The sequence below is a fragment of the Lactuca serriola genome, chromosome 4 (assembly GCF_051521515.1).
Source record: "Lactuca serriola cultivar US96UC23 chromosome 4, Lser_US96UC23_V15, whole genome shotgun sequence".
NCBI classification, from domain to species: Eukaryota; Viridiplantae; Streptophyta; class Magnoliopsida; order Asterales; family Asteraceae; genus Lactuca; species Lactuca serriola.
The window spans coordinates 27,682,646-27,695,669 of record NC_136411.1 but is presented as its reverse complement, the minus strand read 5'-3'; positions in this window follow the sequence as shown (position 1 = coordinate 27,695,669).

Below are 13,024 nucleotides of genomic sequence, written 5' to 3'. Positions count from 1 at the left end.
TACATAGCATATAGAGATTAAAATCTTAAAAGAAAAAAAAAATCCAATTCATACTGAAAAATGCACACACATACATAGATACTATTGTTATGGGATTCGGGTCGTTGAGAGATAGGTCGATTTTGAAATGGTGCTCGATAATGTTGGTTGAATGACCATTGAAACAACACAGAAGATCATTTATACGGTCAATTTAATTCACGAGGAAGATAAGTTTATACGGTCAATTTAGTTCGTGAGGAAGTCATACCTAGTAGATTGTAGATTATGCTATTTATACCTGGGTGAGTGTGTCGTGGTTATGTGTGCTAGTCGTGAGAATGTACGTCCGAACTTTACTTATGTTCATGTAGCTTTTATCGTATGTATTGTTGTCGCTTTGTCATTAATACTTGATTGGCCGGAGGTACATCAATGCTAGTTGGTACTAACATATCTATTGTTGTGACAACCTGAAATTTCTATCTTCTATAGTCATTCAATTCAATCAAAGTCCGACTTGTTTTTGCAATCTTTTAGCTTTGTTAAATGTCTATTTGAGTGTTCTAAGTCTAGTACATTCAAGGTTTTGATGTTAGGAAGTATATGTAGAGTTTATTGTGCATCATTCAAGCAGAAAACTCCAAGTCTTGGAGTTTACGCCCGTAAACTAGAGATTACAGTCATAATCTCTTGGTTGGCCGTAAACTCCTCCCATATATATGATATTCCTTCATTTTTCACCACTTCTCACACTTCCAACTCAAGAAACTCGATTCTCTCTCAACTATCATCAAGAATTTTCATCTTGATCTTCAAATATATAAGTGTTTCTTCCATTTGTTAGTTGTTACCTTGCTTAATCTAGTGAAACCCTATGATTTCATCCATGATTTCATCTCTTTTCGGTAGATTTCAAATCATCATCACTTACACCAAGAACACACACTAGTTCTTGGACCGTGAACACCCCCTTTAAGCTTCAAAACGTAAGTATCCTTCCATATACTAGTTATCCTATAGAAGCTCTTAACATACACCCTTAAAACAACCATCTCCCAAGATCAATAAGAGTTTAAGACCATAAGCATCTCCCTTGGTTGTAAACCCTCCTCAAGATCTTCTTTGGCCGTAAACTTCATTGACCATAAACTCCCATGGCCGTAAACACCATGGTCTTGAACACCCTTGTGTGGCCGTAAACCCCTTTAGTACAATCATATGTGATTATAACACTTCATTCCAAGTGTTTCCTAGTCCCTAAGGTGGTTCCCCAGCATAATTAGTTGTTATGTACACTAATTATATCCATATATGTGTCGTTATATGCTTAATAGGATCCGTTTGTGCTCGAGACTTCACTTGACACTCAACATCCTATATCGATCTTACATTCGAATCACTCACTGCAGGTGAGTTTATACCCTTTAACTTATCTTTTAAATGATTTTAAATGCTTTTATGGGGGGAGGAATACAAGTAGAAAACATTATAGTTATTATATCAATCACATGTGATTAATAACTATCAAACAAGTGGATTCCTTATACTTCAAACTGTTTTATCAAACAAACTATTTCAAAACATTTTATAAACTAACATCAAGTCGTCTATAACCTTCCAAATGGTTAAAATTCCTTTTTATGTTAAAACTCTTTATTAAACTCTTTTAAACTTATATATTGTCAAAATCATGTCTATATAGATATAGTTATATAAGTAAGGTTGAAAGGGCTTAGGACTGATAACTCACTTTATTTCATATTCCTTGTTTGGTTGTGGACTTAGGGTATCCGATTGTTTGTCTGAGTGTCGTTTGAATCTTAGTTATATATTACATATGTGTGTATAGATATAAAAGTTCTTACCTCAGTTCAACACCTTTGGGTAGCAAAGGTGTACAATCATACTCAGTCATTCAAACAATGTTACTAGTAAACTATAATAGGTATAGTTTAAAGAATTACTATTCACTATTTCTAGAATAATGAAACATACTAGAGTCAGTTCATACATGAGTCAGTTCAAACATACTATAACGAGAAACAGAATGAACATACTATAATGAGAAACATGGAGGAACATACTATACAAAGAGAACATACTATACACTAGAACAGAGGGAATATACTATATACTAGAACAAAGAGAACATACTATACAAATACAAGAATACTATAACATTAATGTGAGCCACTACTTCATAGCATGGCAATATACTGTTGTGTCACGTTTTGTAACCAGAGTCTCCTGGAGGGAGAGCATGAGTTTGTGTATAGATCTATACGGGATTGACCATCCTACACCTTGTTGCTAGCTATAGTGGGACCTGCAGGTCTACAGGTGACGAATGTCATACCATTTCGATGTCTTTGATCATCGTGTTTTACTAGTCAATCAAGTATGGTTATAATCTCATCACATTTTACCTTAATTAAACAATTTGTTTAAAGGTAGTTAGTACTAAAAGTAGTCACTATATACAATACTACAGTACATATTCATTTTCCCATTACATTCACATTATGATCTTCTCACATAAACGGTAATGTAAACTATATTTTGGTAATGATAGTCATATTTGGGGGAAAACACTCACTTTTACAAAAGAACAAACATTCAGAACAGTCAGGTGTTGGTAGAAGACTACACTTCATAAATAAGTAGAAAATATAGGATTTTCTAGGAGATACAACATTTACATCAAACACTCACAAACATTTACAACAAACATTTACAAACACTTTCATGCAAAACAACGACACTAAAATACTTATGAACTCACCAGCTTTAATGCTAATCTAGGCTTTCAAAATAACTTGTATTTTCAGGTCACTAGTAGACAGGTACCGATGACCAGGTTTTGAGAAGACAGAGCACATTCGAGACTCGTATTTTATTTTGATTCATATTTTGGTGTCTTTTAAACTATACACAGAACACCCTTGTATTGAATTATACTATTAATGCAATGGATGATATTGTTGTTTTTTTTACTATTATGCATTGATATGATACTGTACATGACGTCCTTTGCCTCCGAACGTTTCTGTCGTTCAGGTTTGGGGGTGTGACAATTGTCTTAGCCCAATTCCTCGTTCTGACACCAATAAGTAGCTCGACTCTTATTTAATGTAATTGCATAAGAGAGATATAAGGTCAGTCAAACTTGGCTTTGTTTCGATGCTCTCTTACTTGGGTTTGAGTGGAGGATTTTGGGGAGAGGCTATGTTAACATCTAACTATGTTTTGAGTCAAGTCCCGAATAAAAGAAACAAAACAGCCTCATATGAACTTTGGTTCAAGAAGACTCCAAAATTTTATGTATTTTCGAATTTTGGGTTGTAGAGTTGTTATCAAGTTAACTGAACCCAAAATAAATACTTTGGGTGGACGTAGGATTAATTGCATCTTTATTGAACCGAATATACAATAGATCTGAAAAAAGAAAAAGAGGTCGAATTGCCAAAGATTTTGGTTTCGATTTTCAAGTGTATTTAGTGGAGGGATTGAGAGATGGAGTTGCTTCTCAACATGCTTATTGTTATAGTATAGAAGATGATCCTAAGACATTTAAAGATGATATGGAGTCTTGAGATGCCGCTTTATGGAAGGAAACATCTGATGATGTAATATCTTCAATTCTTGAGAATAACACTTGGGTGTGATCATATTTGCATCCAGATTCTAAACCACTTGGATGTAAATGTATCTTCAAAAAGAAAATAAAAGCTGATAGAACCATTGATAAGTTGAAAACTTGGTTATTAATGGGTTTAGGCGAAAACCTAGTATTAAATATTTTCATACTTATGCTCTAGTGGCACAAATTTCTACCATTAGACTGTTGGTTGCCTTTGCAGCTATACACAATCTGATTATTCGTCATATGGATGTAAAAACATCTTTCTTGAATGGGGAACTTGATGAAGAAGTTTATATGAAACAACCAGAAGGTTTTATTATGCCTGGAAACGAGCAAAAGGTTTTTAAACTTGTGAAATCATTGTATGGGCTGAAACAAGCACCTAAGAAAGTGCATCAAAACTTTGATGGTGTCATATTATCTAGTGGTTTTATATTAAATCAATGTGATAAATGTGTTTATAATAAGTGTGATGCTACTTTTCATGTGTCGTTATTTGTTTGTATGTGGATGACATGCTGATCTTTACATGATAAAAAGAGATTGTTGTCATCTAAGTTTTCCATGAAGGACATGGGGGAGGCTGATGTGATCCTTGGGATAAGGATTAAATGGACAAACAAAGGGATTATTATGACTTAATCACATTATATTGAGAAAACTCTCAATAAGTTTAACTTTGGTGATTGTTCTCCGGTGAGTACCACTATGGATCTTAGTGTGAAATTGATGTCTAATACTGACAAGCCTATTTCACAATCGGAATACTCTAAGGCAATTAGGAGCTTGATGTATACTATGACAAGTACCAGACTTGATAGTGCTTATGTCGTAGGAAGATTAAGTAGATACACTAATAATGTTGGATTAGGTGTCTAAGTTCATAACTAAAATTGGTATATACTTGAATTGATAGTAGCACAGTCCTTTTTTGGTTGCCCTCAAACCTAGCAATTGGACATGATGATTTTTTTGGAGAGAGTGAGAGAGATAGATTAATTTATTATTAAATAAATGGTTTGTGTAAATAATATATTAATTAGAAAACATATTATTTAATTAATAATTAATCAGAAATTAATTGGATTAATTAAAAGTGCAGGGACTGTTTTGTTAATTACTAATAGTTAAGAAAGGAAGGCTCTAGAACCTCATGAAAGAGGTGGACGGAAATCTCTATGGAAACCCTAGGATATTTCATCCAAGGCCCCTTGGACAAGGGAATCGGGCTACTTGGTCACCAAGCAAGGGATCTTGGGCATATCCCTTAAACCCTAACTTTGGCACCAAGTTTCCTCAACTATATGGATTACCCAAATTAAATAAATGCCACATCATAGTATTAGGAAGGCATTAATCATTGTTTCGGGGACTAGTTGATTACTATTCCCATATTTATGTCTTCGATGATTTAGTGAATTTTTTTCTTCTTTAATTGTTGTTTCTTTCACCTGTTTTCCCTCTTCAAATATACCGACTCCCATGATTTTTGGAATTTTCTCTGTAATGGCCAGGGAGAAAAAACCATTAGAGCAAAACCTTCAAATATTACCTAGAGGGCTTTAGATGCTATAATCAAGAATTTTCACATAAATTATGATATTTGACATAAAATCCATGACGCTATAACAATGATTAATCGCAATGGTTTTGTGCATACTAGTTTATGTTGAGTGGGCTTAGATTTCCAACCTTCAACTTTTTGGGTCATATTCTTCAAAATGCACCATATCTATTATCTCAAATTACCCCAACGATATTTGAGAATTGTTTGCTTTAGCATGATTTGCAATGCCCTATGCATTGTTCTTTAGATTGTCCTATTTCGTTATTTTAATATACAATGTCTAGTTACGATTGTATTTACTTTTCTAATCGCCAAGGGTATCAAAAACTTTGTTGTTTAATTCAATAATTTATCAAGCGTTGAAAGATGATTTTTCTTGGTGAATGCACATGCATCTTTTATTGAGATACTGTTTGGTTTAACTAAATGGTGTACCGCTAATCCTTCACCCATATTATCTAAGAATCAAGAAGGCCATGTTGTTTTATTGATGCTAATGCTATTTGATGAGACTATCCATATGAGATAGCATTGGGAATGGTCGATTTGATTATTTCTTGGAATGATAAAGGAAAACCTCACATGTGTATTTTGTTGATGGAAAAAAACATTCTATTGTTGGTTATATTACAAAAGGACTTCCATGTTGGTGTGACCTTTGTTGTTGAGGTTCTTATCTATCAGTTCATAGGACCGATTGTACCATACATTCTTCTTGATCAAGGGTTGGAGACGGCCACTAGAAAGACTTCTAACATGTCACACAATTAATTTCTTCTGGTAATGTTGGACCTGAGACTATTAAGCTACTCTAAAAATTTGTTGATAAAGTGAATGTTAAGCCTTCCAAAACTTTCTCAAAGAGTAGTTAGAAGATTTCAGTTGTTATAGATACAACATCAAATATATAACTGCCCTTTAGTAGGGTGTAGTTGGTGTAAGGGATGACATATCTCCCAAAATGAATACATCGAGATCTTCCAATGGTAGTGGCGACAGTTTGGTTCATTATAACAAAAAGAAAATCTGTTCGTTGTGGGAAGCTTGTTATTCATTTAGCCCCCCATTATTTTTTGGTGTTCCAACATCTAACTACGTAGTGTCAAACATTGATGATTGTGTTCCTCTTGTATATTTGACAATCAATTCCAAATTTATGGAAAAAAATGACTCGTGATTATCATATTGACGTTATTCCTATATTTATCAAGTCTACCATTGTGCATGTCACTCCTTTAGTGGTTCCAACCACTTGTGCCCCTAAAATTGCGACTTTGGAAACTTTTGTGGGTATCCACCATGTTGTCGATGTTCTTGATCATGAGAGATTTGTAACATTCAGTTCAGATGAGAAATTGTCAATTTTAAACATTCAAAGGTTTTAACTCTACTCACGGCGTGAGGTATGTATGTCACGTCATGATGTGTAACGCCCGTAGATCCGGGCTAGTCAATTTAGAGATAATAGGGGTCGAAAACGACATTTCTACAAATGATTATTTAGAATAAATAATCTTAACCAAGTTTTAGAATATATTTCAAGGGTTCCGTACATATAAAGAACGCTGAAATCCGAGTTATAACGAAGAAGTTATGGCCCGTCGAAGTTTTTCGGCAAAACCGGCACGATACCGGGAGACGTAAATAGTGAATTTAAGATAGAGGACTTTTTAGCCTTAGTGATCTAAACAAAAGTTTTAGTATACATTAAACCGAGAACATACAAGAAAAGAACGCCCAAATTTGACTCCGTATGAGGAAGTTATGATTTTTCTAAGATTTGGTATAGCAGTGCACGACCCGAAACTCGAATTTTAGTTCGAGCAGTTTTTGGCTTACTCAACCTTAATGAGAGTTGAAGATCTCATTAATAGGAACTCAACGGTAAAAAGATAGACGGAAACGGAGTCCGTATGAAGGAGTTACGAATTATTCGCGGTCATTTAGCAGTCTAATCTCCTCCTACTATTAAATTTAAGATCGGTCGAGAATTAGCTGATAGAGTCTTAATGAAAGTTGTAGATCTTGTTTTTACCTACGCGTGGATATAAATAACGTCGAAAACGGAGTTCGTATGCGAAAGTTATGAATTTTTTAAAATCGGTTGATTTCTACCCTATGTGCGATGTCACGTGTCAGCACCAAGCTGCGCCTGGCTGTAGCCAACCTGGCTCACGACGTGAATATTAAAAATTCACGACGTGAACCTTCCTCCAGTCCCTATAAATAAGTGGTGAGGCCTCCATTCATTCCTCACACCTCCCCTCACTTCCCTCTCTCTCTAGAACTTCTCTCTAGCCCCGAAACCCCCCGAAAAGCCTAGGGAACCTCCCTAGCACGAGGCGGAAGCCCCGGAGCGCCCGACGGCTCCAAGAAGAAGAGCCTTTCGGCTCAGGAGCGCTGCTCCAGCGGAGCCCGGTTTTCTTTAAAACCCGTTGTAAGTGAGCTACGACTACGCTATTTTAAATATAGCTTTTAAATAATTATAGTAATGTTATTAGGTCCCTTAACATAATTATTTGGGCTATTATTATGAGTTATATAGAGCGTTTTTTAACTCTTATATAATAATAATAATAGCTAGACTATTAATTAGTCGCGGTTAACGTTAGACTAAACCCTAGTGATATTGATGGTAGGTTTTGTCGAGGGAAAATTGTTTTGAGATAACGAAGCGCTGTCCGAGTACAGAGTCACCACCTAATCAGGTGAGTGCATGGCTAATTTCATCTTACACATAGATATGAAGTATTTTATATAAACTACGTGCTATGTGTGCATATTATCTGAATACTTGTTGTCTATGCTGGATGAACGATTTTATACATGCTTTAAATGATTTAAACTGTATATGTATTTTATATCTACGATAATGTTGGGGTAAAACATGAGTAGATGTAATATGAGTTGGATGATGAGTTGAGAGGTGTTATAGGCCACGAGATGAGGGTGAGGGGTGAACGATGTTGTGACAACCCCAAATCTATTCTCGTTACAAATCCCATCTTCACTAACGGAATGCATCACTATACGTTATTTTCTGTAATATTTGGAATCGTCAATAACCGAATATCTAGTTATTTGCATGTCTTGATATTATCATAAGTAAATATAACTTGTATGTGTTAACCCCGTTTAACCTAATAGAGTTATATTACTTTTCAACCACTTCACCCGGGTAAAAGTTTTAACCCCGTTAAACTTTAAGCATCGGGTAGCCGTGTATCGGGTACGATACCCGAGGCTTATGAAATGAGTGTAAACAACATTTGAACCCTCTTTTACCACACATTCACTCTCTCTCACTACTTTCTCTCTCTAAACCCGAACCCGACTCCAAAACCGCAATTTCCGACTTCCAAACGTAAGGATTTATTCCCTATCTTATTCTAAACATACTTCATTGTAATTAGAGGCCAAAAATCATAGAAAACAAGGATCAAAAGGGAGTTTACGGCCTAAGAAGCCCCTTAGGCCGTAAACACCTAAAAACTTGCCAAAAGTCCCGTTTTTCCTTCCTTTAAGCTCATATACTAATTAAGGCATATGCCTAGGAGAGTTTGGACACTAAAACACAAGGAATTGAAGCTTAGGGTAGTAGTTATCCGTCCGACTGTCGTTGATTTCTTAGTTATATAACTTGTATATCAGTATGGGACACGAATATTTCTCCTTTCACTAGATACTAAAGTCACTAACATGTCAAGAACCATCTACACTAAGTTAACTATAATAGGTATAGTTAATGTTGCTACTACTACTACTCGCTAAAGTCACTACTCTCTACATTATAATACTTACTATTACCAGACAATACACTAGTAAGAGAATACACTATGATCAATACTAAAAGATTACTACACTATAATAAAAGAGAAAACACTAAACAAACAATAATACACTAACCCACTACGAGTTACTCTATTCGTTACCCACTACGCCCGGAGTTTTCCGACTAGAAGACGACACTACATGTATAGATCTATACGGGGCAAACGCTATCATATCCCGACTGTTAATTTCAGTCCGCGCCATGCAGGCCCAGGGATGCCACTACTTCACTACACTGTGCATGACTGGGAAGGTCATGGGATCCTCTATTATCCTCACTAATAGTAATATACAAGGAATACACTATAACTACTCTAAAATACTACACTAAACGCTAAACTACATCCCGAAGTAAGTAAGTATCGATCACTAAAGGAAGCTTGCACCTCTATCACTAAATACATGCTTAACCTATTCTATCACATTACTATTTGGGGATTTCTAATATACTTTTACATTAAACTGTTTTCAAAAATAGAGAATGCATACTTTTCATACATTTCACTTACAATGTATTTTCTGGAAAATATAGGATTTTCTAGGCTTTTTACTGCTTATGAATATAAATAGCACATTTTTCGCACTATTGCTTTTTATACAAAAACTCACACTAAACTCTTATGAACTCACCAGCTTTATGCTGATATTCGTTTTCAAAATAACTTGTATCTTCAGGTCAAAGATAAACAGGTATAGACGCAACATTTTTGGAGAAGGTGGAGCATACAAGACCCATCTCTTATTTTTGAATTACTTTTGGTGTTTGTTGAACAATATAAAACACTCTTGTAATTAAATTCACTATGTAAATGAAATGGTTGTATGTTTCTTGTTTTACTGTTATGCAATTGTGATGATACTGTACATGACGTCCACCACCCCGAAACGTATTCCGCCGTTATTGGTTTTGGGGTGTGACAGATGTGAGAAGCCTTTTCCCAAACGATGGCCCCGTCATTCAGCAGAGTATGGATGACAACCACGGACTATTCTATACAGTCCAGTGGAACACTAGCAGGCTCGCAACTTGTAAGTGTTGTGAACGATGTGTTCACCTGGTGTACTCTAAACCTTGGTGATCATGCAGACCTGATGCCTAAACCCTAGTGATCATGCAGACTTGATGCCTAAACCCTGGTGATCATGCAGACTTGATGCCTAAACCCTGGTGATCATGCAAACTTGATACCTAAACCTTGGTGATCATGTAGACTTGATGCCTAAACCCTGACGACTATGCAGACTTAGTGCTCGTTGTGTAAACCGTGGCAACGATGGACTTTGTGCCGATTCCTTAGGATGATCCTTAGGAATAAGTGAACGAGAAATAGCTGATTCTTAGGGTAGATCCTTAAGAATAAAGAAGATAATGGGGATGGGTAATTGGGTTGATTGCTTAATTGTTTAAACATAATAATTATATTATTGTGGGTTGAAAACCCTATGTACTCACCAAGTTTCCCAACCTGACCCACTCAGTTTATTTATATCACATGTTTTGTTATGAAGTCACATTACACTGAGAGATTAAGGAGATATAAATCACTAGTGATAATGAATGTAAGTTCTGTTTATGCTTATGTTTCTGTATTGACGATGACATCCCAAATGTTTTAAAATGAATAAAAATACTTTTCTTCGGAAATGCTTTGATAACGTATTTATCATGTTTTACTGGGAACAAATTCCGCAACATTTTTATTAAAAGAGGTACTCTGATTTTTATAAAGCATAAACAAAATCGATCTTTTCTGGCCGTGAAAATAGGGATGTCACATGATGAGATTAGTACAATTACGCATCACCTTTGGGATCACGATGTAAGCACATATGGCTCACAACGTGAGACCAGCCTGAGAGGAAACCCTGATTTTAGGGGTTTTATTATATATTTAAAAGAAGTGAGGGCTAGGGTTAGCCCACCCCCAACATCCATCACCTCCTTGCACGCCCCTATGAAACCCTAACATCCATATTTGATCTTGAGCTAATTTATGGTGATTCTATCCAAGGAGAAGAAGAAGAAGAGCATCTAGTCCATCATTTTTGCATTCAAGTCAAGCATTTTCACACCTTCTGGACCTTTTGTGAGTTTCAAGTTCATTGCTTTATGAGTCCATATGATTAGATCTAGATTTGTATGCTTTATCCTTCATATACAAGATGATGTAGTGGTTGAAATCCATAAAGTTTCAAACTTATGGATCTCCAATGTCCTTTTAGTAGTATACATGCCAGATCTGGAATATGGTTGAGTTTTAAGACGCTTGCATGAGATTTGGTGTCATTTCCTCTTTTGTGCCCTAGTTAGTGTTTGGGACATGCATGCCTAAAAAGCCATGATTTTTATGATGTTCCGGAGTAAATAAGACGCTATAGACGATTTGGTTGCTTGGCCAGAAAAGGATTAAGAGCTTCATTCAACATTTCTGTCCAGAGCGTCCTCATAATGTGAGCTCTTGGATGTCACGACGTGAGGATGGTGTTCCTCGACTATTTTGACTTATAAGGTCATGACGTTACAAGTTTTTGTAGGAATTTCGAGTGTGGATTTGATTTTGACTTTGACCAGGGTTTGACCAAAGGGTATTTTGGGTTGTATTTGAGTTTGGCCACTATCTGATGAATAGGCGACTGATAGAGCTGATATTCATGAGCTGCTTTGTGCTGAAGGCCAAGATACCCAGGGTAGTCCGGATAGGCTGTAGGACCTGCGAGGCGGTCCAGTCAGGCAGAAGGCCTGAAGAGCGGTCTAGATAGGCGGTAGGCCCTACGGGGTGGTCCAATCAGGCTGAAGGCTCATATTTGCATGTTGTTGTTTGTTATGATGTGTGGTGGTACGTTGGGCGAACTCACTAAGCTTTAGCTTATGGTTTAAGTTTATGTTTCAGGTACTTCAGATGATCGGGGCAAGGTGAAGGCGTGATCCTGCACATCTTCCTGTTTTTATGATATTGGTTCTTGGGATACTCTGATTATGATTATACTTTCGAAACAATGGGCTTTTTTTGTAAACACTTTGTGGTTAATGGGTTTTTTTTTTTTGAAAAATTTAAACATCTATGATTTTTCGGATGTTACAATATTTGGTTGCGTGATTACTCTTACTGGTGAGAGTGAACTGATGAGTTATAACTTTCACGACACTACTTTACATTCTATTATAACTAAGAAATTATGGTTATATTTATCCCTTGATGATTACGTCGAGGAAATCATTCAACCTGATAGCTAGGATTTGAAGATCAATGTTCTCGTGCATGTACTGGAAGATGATGTTGTATTTACTTATAATCATGTTTCGTAGAAGGATAAGGATGATGTTATATTGTCATCGTTCATGAAGTTTCATATGGCAAGGGTGTTCATTCTAACAGAGTAGAAAGAGTTGATCCTGATATTTCCGATGTTTGGTCCTATATTCTGACTGTAGATGATAAGGGCTCTAAACTACAATGAGAGTAGAAACAGTTGATCCTGACATTTCCGATGTTTGGTCCTATATTATGGCCGTAAATGATAAGGGTTCTAAACTACAATGGATGTTCCTTGTCTAATGGTTAATGCTTGTGAAAGTAGTTTATTTTCTATGTTAATGAATATGGAGTGGGCCTATTGAATCTCACACGCTTGTCATCGTTCATGGAGTGGGCCCTAGGGGTGTGTACGGGGCGGTTTGGTTCAGTTATTGGTCAAAACCGAACCATAACCATTATGATTGGTCAATGCATTTTGGTAGCCATTGGGTATGGTTAATATTGGTTATGGTTAATGGTTTTTGTCGGTTAACGGTTTTGGTTAATGGTTAATATTGGTTAACCATAATGCTCAAATTAATATAAACGGCGAAAGTATATTGACATAAAAAATGAAAAGAGAATACAAAAAAGTCCTTGACACCAATGTTTATAACCTAACTTATAGTAATAGAAAAAAATGTGTATATTTGATACTCAGAGTGAGATAACACATAGTCACATTCAAAATATAAAACATTCAAT